Raw genomic sequence first — 12,095 nt, 5'->3', positions numbered from 1 at the left:
TATCTCGAGGACCCGGAGTCTTTTGGCAAAATCTTTCTCGATTGCAAAGAATGGGAAAGGAGAGATGGATTAGGGATAGGTATTCTACTCCTTTCTAGGTTTGATGGTTTTTGTTAAAAAAATAAACGTTTGTGTGTGCCTATGAGATCTTGGAGGGAATTTGTGAGGAAGGCACACAATGGGATTGATGGGACATTTTGGGATTGATAAGACTTTGGGAATTCTTGAGGAGCAATTTTATTGGCCTCATATGCGAAGAGATGTGGCTAAGATTTGTGGCCAATGCATTGGGTGTCGTGGTGCTAAGTCTAGACTCCTTCCCTATGGTTTGTATACCCCTCGACCCATCCCTCAACAACCTTGGTTTGATATTTCAATGGATTTTGTGATGGGATTGCCTATGACCAAAAGGGGTAAAGATAGTATCTTTGTTGTTGTTGACCGGTTTTCAAAAATGGCTCGTTTCATTACATGTCATAAAATTGATGATCACGTATGTTGCATCTTTGTTGTTGAGCATGTAGTGAAGTTGCAAGGTATTCCCAAAACTATAGTGAGCGATAGGGATCCTAAATTCCTTAGTCACTTTTGGAAAGAATTGTGGGGACGACTCGATACTAAATTGTTGTTTTCTACCTCTTGTCAACCACAAACCGATGGTTAATGGCAGAAGTTGTCAATAGGACCTTGGGTTATGACCGTAGGTCCATGGTTAAAGGGAAACTAGCATCTTGGGAAGATCATTTGCCTTTAGTTGAATTTGCTTACAATAGAGTCATTCATAGCACAATTGGCATGTCACCTTTTGAAGTGGTTTATGGATTTACCCCCCTAACCCCTTTAGATCTAACCCCTCTGTCTCAAGATGTTGTGTTGAATTTAGATGGCAACAAACGAGCTGAGGCCATGAAGAAGTTGCATGAAAAGGTGAGGAAATTTTGAAAAATAACCAAGAAACGGCTAAGAGAGCAAACAAAGGCCACAAAGAAGTTGTGCTTGAGCAGGAGTGATTGGGTTTGGGTACACTTCCAGAAGGAGAGGTTTCGACAAGTTGATGCCTAGAGGAAATGGTCCATTCGAGGTACTTGAGAGACTTAATGACAATGTATACAAAATTGATCTTCCACCCGAATACCAAGTTCATAACACACTTCAATGTGTGCGTTCTCTCCCCTATGGATATGCATGATGATGACCCTTTAAATTTGAGGACAAATTCTTTTCAAGAAGGGGAGAATGATACAATCCAAGTTGCATCAAGACCTTTCACAAGGATCCAAGCAAGGGAGCTTCAAGCTATGTAAGAGTTGTTCATGAGGAGAGACGTACTTGAGTACACTCTAGAGCCTTCTCGGGGATTCCAAGTATTCATGATAGCATGGGGGGATGGTTTGGAGAAGAGTGTTGAAGATGGTCATCCTTGCAATGTGGCTATTACTTGAAGATTTGCAATTTCAAGTTCCTTTGCCCAAAGAAGACATCCAAACAAGGCCCTTACTTCATTAAGGGTAGAAGTGTAATAACTTAGTTGTCTTCTTTATATTTCTATTATAAATAGGAGTTTATTTCATTTTGAAGACTTAGACTATATTGATTATTGATATTTTGAGATTGTAAAACTCTTTTGAGTGTTGAGAACTTGCTAAGCTTGAGATTGTGAACATTGTGAGAGGATTGATTATTAGGGTGTCAAATCCCTATTGGTCATCCTAAGAGTTTGGTGCTCTTTAGTTCCTAAATTAGAGGTCAAGTTAATTTAAGAACTTTGGTTCCTAATTTCGGTCTTTAGTTGTGTCAAATTATCTATCCTTTACTTTCTTGTCATTTTCTCTTCTTTTTCGTTTTAATTATTGCATCATTAAGTATCCAATAAGATAGTTTAAAATCATACGAGAAGAAAGATATTTAATACTTCGTAGCTTTCTATCCAAGATCGTTGGAATACCTTGTAGCTTACAAGCTAGTTACTACTCGACATGCTAGAACTAATTTAATTTCAATAGGAGTAGTATAATAGGTTTTAGTGTTGGAACTTTAGGTCTTAATTATGTTTCCGGCTTGTAGTCGTTTTCATCATCCCGAACCCGAGGCGAAAGTTTTAATATTTATTATATTTAACTTTAATAAATAGAATACATTTTACACATATGAACTTATTCGGTACGATTATAAATTTATAGAAAAATCGTCGGTTTTATTAAAAACGTAAAATTGATTCGGTCCGGTATGGTTCAATCGATTAAGTCGGTTTTTTGAAAACTATTGACACCCCTACTCATAATAATGCCGTGTGTTGGTAATGCTTAAAAATTACTTCACTATTTTCCTTTCTTCTTTTCCACATCCAATAAGAGATGTTTGGCTAAGTTTTATAAGCACTTCTCGACTTATTTATGCATATAGTAAATATTGTAAACGTATTTATTCGCACAAATTAGTCAAAAATCATAACTTGGTCATCCCAACTTATGGTTTTATAGCTTATACCATATTTAGTTTGACTAAGGGCCCGTTTGACATGCTTTCAAATCTTGATTTGAAATCAAACTAATTTGAAGTAGAAATTTCTTTTGGACATACAATTTGGATTTTTTATGTTTTTTTTTTCTCATAAACATGAAACCATCATAATTTGTGAAAACTATCAACGAAAAAGGGCTAAAAATGCCCTTGGACTATCCAAAGAGGTTTAAGTATACCCCTTCATCTGTCTATTGGCTAAAAATACCCTTCCGCTCACCTTTTTGGCTCCCTTTGACTAACGGTCAAACGTTGAATTTAAAAAAAATAAATTAATTTCCACATAGCAACTTCTTATTGGCCAAAATTAAAACACCTGACCCATTAAAAGACTCATCCATATGTACCCGTTTTTGGACTAAATTATGTCATATTTAGACCATTTCCAAAAATATAGGGACAAATTTAACCGTTTTTGCTTTATTTTTTCATTCACTCATCATCCCTCATTTTCCAAAAAACAATCTCACACAATCCTGATCTCAGCCAAAGTTCCTTCTCCACAGCAAAACCACACCCCTTTTTACCACCATTTATACACCCGAAGCATGTCCAAACACACGATTTATCGAATATAGCCCAACACCTAAAGTCAAATGATCCGCGTAGGACGACCACAGGCCTATGACCCTACTTATGGCCCAACTTACATTCAACCGAAATCAGGCTTTTGGCCCGAAGCTATGCAGACACGGGCCATGCCCATATTTTTCGCCTCACATACGTCATACTTGAACTCGCTAATGCTCACCTTAACTTCCTTTGTTCGAATCTAAAGGGATAAGATGCACATCCAACAACTTCCACAATAACCTCTAACAGATTAGGGGAGAGGATATCAACCAACTAGTTCAATTCAACGGACTAACCAAAGACCTATAAGTCAGTTGTAGACTGAAGCACTCAAACAATACAGTCAAAGGACTAGTTATAGAGGCATCAAACACAATCACAAGACATCGAGAAACATACTTGACACCCTTCAACGATATTCAATAGCACCTTATTACGCTTTACTCTTTGTCTTAAACTTGTATTCTTACAAAGAATCACTATATTTCCCCTTTTAGCTTCCCGGGAGCTCTTAGCTTGTACCGCCCATTGATAAGTGGTGAATTTACCACTTATTCAGCATTATTTGCGTATACATTTATAGTTCTCTTAGTATGTATTTATGCTCAATTTTATGAAATTCGTCATTTTTCAAGTTTATAGACCAATAGACGCGATCGAGGTCAAAAGGAAGGAAAAAGGTATTAGTCACCACTAAAAGTGTTGCGACCAAAAGTGCCTTCAGCAGAGGTCCCATCTATGCGTCCAGAAGAGACTTATGTGACGCCACAGAGAAAAAGTCCCGAAAATCGTCAAGTCAAGGTAACGATGAGAGATGGTGCACGTCGATAGAGGGTGACCTATGCGAGTCACATGAAATATACGTAACGATCTCACATAGGTGGGCGGCTAGGGGTGCTTTTTACCTAGAATTCCAAAATTTTCAATTTATCATAAATAACAACACTTAGTTCATTTTTAATTATCTTTTGCTTGGACTAAAACAAGAGAACAACACTGAGAGCATATTATGGAGAAAAGCAACACAAGCAATTGAATTTGTACGCGCTTTAAAGGATACGTGATTTAATCAGTCGTTAACGTAATGGAATATGAAATAAAAATCAATTGTATATAACGAACAAAGATAGAAATAGCCTGAATTGTTTATTGCTTGCAACTGAAAACTGGTCCGATGCAGAGCGTTAAAGTTGAGTGCCCGAGCCAAATCGCTAAAGAACTTATACTTTATGAAATCTTACAGAGTAAATGCTTGAGATTAGAATAAGATCCCTTCTAATAAGAGGGTTTACCTCCTTTTATAGTACAAGAGTTAGAGTCCTAATTTGTTATGTCCCGTATTTTTGAACGTCGGATTATTTGTAAGCCGAGGTGGGGCCCACACGTTAAGATTTTTTTGGAACATGTGACAAGTTATATGAATCACATATGTAAAGTTAAACACAACTCATGAAGGACCCTTGGGCCAAATCAAAGTGGAAGCCCTCCAAACGAATATTTTTAAGAAAACGTTTTCGGGTGACCGACTTTGAGGGGCAAAAAACAGTATTATAAGTTTGGAATTTGGGAACATACCAAGAAATAGAAGTTGTATATAATTGAATTAGCTTTCCAACCATAGGTCGTGGGTTCCCAGGTGACGTCGGTACAAGGAGATATGAACATTTTAAGGTCGAAAGGTCAGTGGGCTAGGCCAACTCGGGGCCAACCGGGTTGGGCCCAAAAACAAATAAGAGAAAAATGAGGCCCAAGTGAGGAGGTGGCCGGCCATGGTCCTTAATAAAGGACCCAAGTCCATTTAAATTAGTCATGTGATAAATGTATAAAAGACCATTTAGTCAATATTATCACTTAGAAGCTTCAAGACAAATTGACAAGGAGAAAAACAAAAGAAACAAGAGCAAAGGAGAAGGCCATTCGGCCATAACTCCAAATTTTTGCTCCTTTGAAATCTTCTCCCAAAAATTATTTTCTTGTGGTATTCCTACTAATTCAAAGGTCCTCTACAACTTGGTGTAATTATTTTGAAAGGAAGGGCACTTGTTTCACCAATTTAGCACCTTGGACAAGTGAAGAAGATAGGAGGAAAAGGTAAGAATTAATTCTTTTTTCTTATGTTATGAAGGTTTGTTTATGTTGTAGTATGTAGAAATGAGTAGAATTTATGGAAATATGGAAGTTTGCAAAGTGGGTGTGTATATGGGTATATGGCCGTGAATATGTATTGATGCATGTGCAATATGAGTTGAATTTTATGTAGTATTCTAGTTGTGTTGTTGAAACTTTGTGATGGAAATGGAAGAAAATGGTTTATGATGGCATGAAAAATGGTTGAAAATGATTATAGGAACTTATGTGATTTCAATGTAGTTTCTATGTAATTATGGAAGTGGAGTTCTAAACGAGAATTATTATGTTAGTTGGTGAATTTGGAGGGATGCAAGTCCATATTGGCATGAAAGATTGGTTGGTAAGTTGTTATAGGGAATTTTGTGATTTTATGGAAGATTTATGTAATGATGAAAATGAAATTGTTAAGGTGTGAATTATGATTATTGTTAATGAAGTTGGAGGATAAAAATGTGTTATGGATATTTATGTCGAAGATTAGAGATTTCGGATGAATTATGGTTTTGGTGGAATTTTTGTATGTTTAGTAAATATTTTGTAGAATGATATGAAATGCTTCCGAATTGTATTTGAATGATCTTTAATTAAAATATAAACATGGAAATATTGATATTGATTTGAAGGTGCAAAGTTGGATTGGAAGTTGTTGGACTATTCGAAAAGAAGACAATTTATCTTAGAATGCGTTTCAAATCGAATGTTGATGTTATTGGTATTGTTGTTGGTATGGTTGTTGATATTTGAGCCGAGTTAAATCTCGGGGATGTTGTACATATAGGGGAGATGCTGCCCAAATTTTTGTAGACAAGTATTGATTAAGATTGAATTCTTAAGGCCTTACGATTAATATTTGGTAAATGTGACCAATTGTAGATTTTGGACGAAACGGGATTTGAATGTGGAGAAGCGTAAGGAGCGAATAAGGTATGTAAAGCTTCACCTTTTGTTCTCTTGGCATGTCTTAGGCATAATAGGTTTGGATATGAGCCTCGGGGTGACTCTACTCCTAGGAATCCGAGCTTAGATTTGACCACTTTTCATTCAATAAATTGAATTAGATACTTTATGTTTTGTTGGAAAAATAGCTTAAACATTTATAACTCTCACAAATGGAACCGAATTACCTTGAGATTTTCATAGGTGGCTCCATAAAGCCTAATGTTTGTAATTTTACGTACGCCACCTCGACTTGACCCGAAGTGGGCCCCCTATTTCCGAGATCTTTCTACGTTGACCTAATTGGCTTATTTTGAGTGATATGTAAGAACGACTTTTGACTAAGGTTCCGATTAATAAAAAGTGATCATTTTGACTACTCCATTGAGTTCCATGATATATTTTGCCATGTACAAACGATCCCAAAGGTTTTGTCTTTGACATCATTCGTCGCAACTCTGAAAGGTATGACCTATGGCTATTGTCGACTTCCTTTAAATGATCTATCGTCCGGATTGTTCTTTCGAGTCTTAGCAAACATTGTATATTTTATGTTGCATGTGGTTTCTCACTACTCGCTCGTGCGGCGCGTTATTACATCTTTCCGCGTCCGGGCGTGGGCATGTATTCGTGCAATTCCACGTACACACATTATTCACCGCGTCCCTCACTAGAGGGCGGGGCATGTTATATATATATATATATATATATATATATATATACACATATGATGATGATGATGTGATGACGAGGAGGTGGCCAGATGGCATATGATGATTCCTTTCACCGCGTCCCTCACGTAGGGCCGGGGCATGTTGCATGTGCATAAATATGATGATTTTACTTACCGCGTCCCTCGTTAGAGGGCGGGGCATGCTGTGTACGCATATGTTCATGATGATTTCTTTATTTATGTTACTCATCCATTAGTGCTTTTGAAACGCATGATTTACATTCGAGGTAAGCTTGGCGAGAGATCCGATTCTTTACTACCTCCGTCCCTCTTTATTTCCGTATGGTTCGATTATCGTATCTACTACTTTACATACTCGCACATATTAAACCGACCCCTTTCTTCTGGGGCTGCGTTTCATGCCGCGTGTACACGGATGAGTTGAAGACATTAGCGAGAAGATGTTCAGGGGATTGGCGAGCTCCGTTACTCGTGAGTGCCGCCAAGTCAAAGTATTAGGTTATAGTATCATGTTCGTGTTAGAGACTTTGCGTACAGTGTTGTGGGTATAGGATGTCGGTTATGTAAGTGGCTATGTAAGCGATGAATTATCATGCATTGTATTATAAGTGCTATATGTCTTTATGTGTTACAAGTTTTCATTGATTCGGGAAAGGAAAAAAATGTATACTATCTTCCGAAAAATTTTCATTATGTAATTGTGTCATGACTTGATAGTAAGCGTGATCATGAGTACTATGTGAGTCAGCGGGTTCGCTCGGCTCTAAATAAGGGTCGGGTGCCCATCACACCCTAACGGAAATTAGGGTGTGACATAATTCTCCTTAAAATATGATAAATTGATACTAATTACTACTATTAACTTAATACCTGGTCACGTAACGGTCGGCGTAATGGGCGGCGTGAAATCCGATTTGTAACGGATTTCCTGCCTTTGTGCTAACTGGAGTCTCTCCGGCTTACTTGACTAATGACCCCTCGGACTTCGTTTTATTCGAATCACCGAAGTCAAACCAACACCACATCTTGAAGTCAACGTTCCTATTTTACTCCGACCTCTCATTGAAAGATCACAACATTTTACACTGGTTTTTACCGTATATAACCTTCTAAACTCTTTCTTCTCTCTCATGATTAATATGATGAGTTCTTATTGTTTATTTGCAACATCTTAGCATGAGCGACTAAGCACTTATCTAGGATTTAAGCGAGATCTATGTAATTCTTTTAATTTCTTGATTCGTCTGTGGTTAAAGTGTTAGCGTTTTTATTTATTCTAATCGAATTTGTGCTTAATTTATAATCAAGAGAGTGTGCGCTCTTGGTTGTGCCCTTTCCCCTATCTTGGGAAAGAAGAATGTATTTAGGGTTTGATTCAATTAGCGGGTTGGCGTAGATTGCCTAAAGAATTAAAGCGTCCGAACCAATAGAGATCGCTAGCAATAGTTTATCTCCTCGCAGGGATTTTCCATAATAAGAATTAATGCATGCTTAATGAAACGGGATATGAGTTAATGTAAAATACGTTTATGTTGGGAGACCATGGGGTATGATTAAAAGTAGCCTAATAAAGAATCGGTAATAACTAATTTGCCCGAATCAATGAAGTTGAATTGAATTCATAGAGGCAGTGAAATTTAAAACGTGCAAATTAATTTCAACTAAAAAAAGAAAGAAAAAGTGAAAAGCATACATTTTGTAACTTGTAAAATTCGAGCGCATGGTACACATAGGTACTTTAGCGCATTTCTCCATCTAAATCATACTCGGGGCATTTAATTATAGGTGATGTTTTAGTTTTAAAATTGAAGGAAGGTGACTCAAGTTTTAATTATTGAGTAGAGGTGACAAAATTTGATTAGTGATTAAGGGGCTTTGAGTTTGGCCAATAGTTTCATATTTTGACACTTTGACCCTCAGTTTTATTTTTAATACTTTGCCCTCAAGTTTTATTTTTAACACTTTGACCCTAAATTTTACTTTTAACACTTTGCCCCAAAGTTTTATTTTTAACACTTTGACCCAACCACTATAAATGCTAAACTACCAAAATCGGGGGGAAAAAAAAAGCTCCTCTTTAGCGCCGTTTTCTCCATTTTTGTTCTTCCCATCTCTTCGTCTTCTCTTCTTCTGCTGCTGCTTTCTTTTTCTTCTTCTTCTTCTTCTTCTTCTTCTTGGTCCGCCATTATTGCTATTTTCTTCCTCTTCTTCTTCTTCATCCGCCATTGCTCAAGAAAAAAAAATCATTCGATTTTGCAATTTTTTGACCGAATATCATCGGTGTAGTGATCGGGGCATTACTTCATAAGTGTTTTCAGGTCCATTGGTAAGTTAAACAATACTTTTTGTTTCAATTGTTCATCCGGGTATAGTTTCCCTAGTTGCCGATTTTCCCGATTCGTAGTCTGATAGGGATTTGTAATTGTTGCAACAAGTTCTAAAGTCAGTTGTGATAAGAGCTTCGAACTTTTGCATTAGGCTGTTGTAGTTTACGCAGAGTTGTTGATAAATTATGAAGTTGTTGCAACATATTTACTAATGTTGTAACAATTACTAAAAAATGTGAATAAATAATTTACTTAACAAATGTTGTACTTTATGCAACAACCGTGAAATGTCAGAGAGCTTCCTACTCTTTCCAACAATTTGAGTTACTTGTTAACAAGTATGATACTTTGCATCAAGTATAACAAGTTGTTGGACATATTTACGGTTGTTGCACGAAACGTGAGACTGAAGGTGTCTCCAACAAATAAGTGAGCTGTTGCAACTAGTAACCTACTTATTGCAACAGGTCCGTTATTTGTTTCAACAAGTCACTTAGTTGTTGCATTTTGTTATGAAATGCATAAAATCAAGCCGTCTCCAACAAGTAATCAAGTAGTTAGAACAAGTTACATGCTTGTTACAACAAGTACTTTAGCTGTTCCAACAATTCATATAGTTGTTCCATTTTGTTATGAAACAGACGAGAGACTCGAGCCGTTTCCAACAAATAAGTTTAGCCGTCATGCCTAGTAACCTACTTGTTGCAACAAGTAAGTTATTTGTTTCAACAAGTCACTTAGTTGTTGCATTTTGTTATGAAACAGACAGACTGAAGCTGTCTCCAACAAGTAATCAAGTAGTTGGAACAAGTTACATACTTGTTGCAACAAGTACGTTAGTTGTTCCAACAAGTCAGATAGTTGTTCCATTTTGATATGAGACAGGGACAAAAACAAATAAGCGAGCTGTTGCAACTAGTAACCTACTTGTTGCAACAAGTCAGTTATTTGTTCCAACAAGTCACTTAGTTGTTGCATTTTGTTATGAACGGCATAACTCGAAGTCATTGTCTCTAACAAGTTACCAAGTAGTTGGAACAAGTTACATACTTGTTGCAACAAATGAAACGTTAGCTGCTCCAACAAGTCGGATAGTTGTTCCATTTTGATGTGAGACGAGAGAAAAGCGCAAGTTGTCTCCAACAAATAACCGTTTGTTGCAACTAGTAACCTACTTGTTGCAATGTCGTTGTTTGTTCCGGAAGTCATTTAAAGTTGTGATTAAGTTAACTAATCTGGGTCCAAAATTACAGGAAAAAACCACTCAATAATTAACTTAATCATATATTTAAGTGACCTTTGGGGCTTGGGGTGGTCAATGTTGTCACCTATAGTAATTTCAACACTTGACATTCAAGTGTTGTAATTACTAGATGTGACAACTTTGAACATCTAAGCTCAAAGGCCGCTCATGTGATTAAGTTAACTAATTTGGGTCCAAAATTACAGAAAAACCCACTCAATTATGAACTTAATCATAAATTTAGGTGGGCTTTGGGCTTGGGGTGGTCAAAGTTGTCACCTAGAGTAATTTCAACACTTGACATTCAAGTGTTGTAATTAATAGATGTGACAGCTTTGAACATCCAGGCTCAAAGGCCGCTCAAAATTGTGATTAAGTTAACTAATTTGGGTCCAAAATTACAAAACAAACCACTCAATTATGAACTTAATCATAAATTTAGGCGGGCTTTGGGCTTGGGGTGGTCAAAGTTGTTGTTACACCCCGGATAAATTCTCGTTCATGCGTGGAATTGAATAAATGAAGGGAAAGGATTACGGGTATCGAATCGATGAAGTGTCGAATCAGTTTCGAAGGACCGTCACATATATGGACTTAGACCCTTCGTCAACAGAAGCTCAAGCAAAGGATCGCTCGTCACGAGATGCGACGACATATGCGACTCGCATGTTGAACATGCGACCGCAGTGGAGCGTACCATCGCGAGTCGTGCCGGAGCGTGGTTCCTACGGCACCCGCGACACTAAGTGCGACTCGCATGTGTGACATGCGACTCGCATGTAGCGTCGCATGTTGTGCCCAGCCGAACCTTCTCGTCAGCAACAGCATGCGGCCCAGACGATGTCGACTCGCTAGGCGTGACATGCGACTCGCGTGTAGTGTCGCATGTCATGCTCGATTCGCATTTTCTTTGAACACCTTTAAATAGATCCATCCGTCCAATATTCCATTTTTCTCCATTTTGTGACCTAGAAAACCTCTAGAACTCTCTCTAATATTCATCTACAAGAAAACCCAAAGGAAATCCATGATCAATAACATCAAAAAAACCATGAACCAAGAGTGTGAGACCTAAGTAGAAGTCATCTTACTCCAAGAATCCCAAGAAAAGAAAGTAGGGTTTTGGAGCTAAAGGAAGTATTCTCGTCCAAGGCTTGTCCAAGCATCATCCAAGGTAAGATTCATGACTATCCTACGTGATTTAAGGTGTTGTAAGGCTAAAAACATGGATTGTAGAAAAGCATAAGGAATGGGTCTTGAATGGGTGAATAGTGCCTAAATGATGGTAGTCGGATAGAATCATAAATGATGATATGCTATGATTGTAAATATGTTGTAAATGATGTTTTAGCTATGAAATGAGTATTGTATATGCGAAAATGCGACGATGAGCTATATTTAGAATGAATGGAAACTAGAGAAATTGGTTGGTTATGCTCAATGTATCCGAACGTCGATTATTAATTGTAATGTTGTGAACGTTGTTGTGAATGATGGAAGTTGATATAGAACATGGGAAGAGTAGTATAAACAAAGGAAGTGCTGTCAATTCTCCCTAGAATGTGTAGAACAATCTTATAGTCGATTAACTAATGCTAGTTCAAATCCTCTCATGAAGGTGACGACGTGGCATCGAAAGAGAATAGGAGGACGATAGCTTAGCTAAACGACC

This window comes from Lycium ferocissimum, chromosome 2, assembly GCF_029784015.1.
Source record: "Lycium ferocissimum isolate CSIRO_LF1 chromosome 2, AGI_CSIRO_Lferr_CH_V1, whole genome shotgun sequence".
Lineage (NCBI taxonomy): Eukaryota > Viridiplantae > Streptophyta > Magnoliopsida > Solanales > Solanaceae > Lycium > Lycium ferocissimum.
This window is presented reverse-complemented; position numbering follows the sequence as displayed.